This window comes from Aegilops tauschii, chromosome 6, assembly GCF_002575655.3.
Source record: "Aegilops tauschii subsp. strangulata cultivar AL8/78 chromosome 6, Aet v6.0, whole genome shotgun sequence".
In the NCBI taxonomy this organism is placed as follows: Eukaryota; Viridiplantae; Streptophyta; class Magnoliopsida; order Poales; family Poaceae; genus Aegilops; species Aegilops tauschii.
The window spans coordinates 423,104,395-423,106,272 of record NC_053040.3 but is presented as its reverse complement, the minus strand read 5'-3'; positions in this window follow the sequence as shown (position 1 = coordinate 423,106,272).

Genomic DNA, 1,878 nt, shown 5'->3' with positions numbered 1-1,878 from the left:
TTCCTTGCGTGCGAAGGTGTAGCTGCTGGGTCCCAGCAGTCAGGGGGGAATCGTTTTGTTTTTTTTTGCCCGGACGCACTTCCTTGCGTGCGAAGATGTAGCTGGTGGGTTCCAGCAGTCAGGGGGCGAATCGTTTTTTTCGGACGCACTTCCTTGCGTGCGAAGATGTAGCTGGTGGGTCCCAGCAGTCAGGGGGAAATGTTTTTTTTTCGTGAAATACGGTGGCCCGTCCGGTGGGTCCCCGCTGTCAGGTGGAGGAATAATTATTTTGTGCGTAATAAGGAGGTACTTCCTTGCTGCGGCCGTGGACCCAGCTGTCAGCCTCTCCACGTACAGTCCACGTCCGATGAAAGCCATTCCTTGACCACGTTGACCACGCCACGCCGAGAGCACCAGGCGGTGGACGACGGCGAGGCCTAGGAAGGGGACGACGCGGAGCCGAGGAAGACGCGGCAGTGGATGCCCACGCGTAGAGGAGTATGAGGGTTCACTCGTTCGGCTGTGGTGTGAGGCTGCCGTCGCCGCAGAATAACAGGGGGTGTGGGTGCGTAGAGGGATGGCCTGGCCAGCGGTGGGAGTAGTAGGGGCGGTGAGGCCTCCGCGGCAACACAGCCGGCCACGGGCGGCAGGAGCAAGCGGCACGACCGGCGCTGCTTTGGGCGGCTGGAGCAAGAAGACCAGAGGTTGAAGAAGCACTACGGCCGTTGGATGGACATCGTACGGTCACTGGAGCTAGAATCGTTCATATATTGACTAAAGTTGACAAAGGCCTCCGTCCCGGTCAACTTAGTAGGTCCACAAGTCAGCCTCCCACCAAGGTGGGTCCCAGCTAGCAGGGGGTATTCATTTTATGTGCGTAATAAGGAGGCACTTCCGGTGGGTCCGAGCTGACAGCGGGGGGAACGTTTTTTTTGCGAAATACGGTGGCCCGTCCTGTGGGTCCCAGTAGTCAGGGGAAACATTTTTTTCGCGAAATACTGGTGGCCCGTCCGGTGGGTCCCTGCTGTCAGGTGGAGGAATAATTATTTTCCGCGTAATAAGGAGGCACTTCCTTGCGGCTGCCGTGGACCCAGCTGTCAGCCTCTCCACATACAGTACTCTTCGGATGGAAGTCGGTCGTTGACCACATTGACCACGCCCCGCCGAGAGCACCACGGTGGTGGACGACGGCGAGGCCTAGGAAGGGGACGACGCGGAGCCGGGGAAGACGCGGCAGTGGAAGCCCGTGCGGAGAGGAGTACGAGGGTTCACCGGTTCGGCTGCGGTGTGAGGTTGCCGTCGCCGCAGAATAACAGGGGGTGTGGGTGAGTAGAGGGATGCCCTGGCTAGCGGTGGGAGTAGTAGGGGGCGCTGAGGCCTGCGCGGCAGCACAGCCGGCCACGGGAGGAGGGAGTAGGCGATCCCGCCGGCACTGCTTTGGCGGCTGGAGCAAGAAGATCATAGATTGAAGAAACACGACGGCCGTTGGATTGACATCCAACGGTTACGTCTGCTAGAATCGTTTGTTCACGTATATAATAACTAAAAAAATCTTGCATACGCGTCAACTAAACAGGCCCACAAGTCAGACCACTCCCTCTTTTTTTTTTAATAATTTCTATATAGCTCGTGGCAACTTCTTATGCAATTTATTGCAGTCTTTTTTTGGTTGGCCAGGGCCAATTTCGCATATTTCTATGCGTTCCAAACTATTTTTAATACCGAAATGTTGAACCAGATTTAAAGTACTTTGAAGATATATTTAAATTAGGTTAATGCCCAGTGAAATAGGAATCTGAAAATGAGAAAAAAAATCAGAAATTATAAAGTAATTGCCAATTTGTCATCTGTTTTTATATTTACAACCCATTTCATATTACTTTCATGATTTGCAGGCAT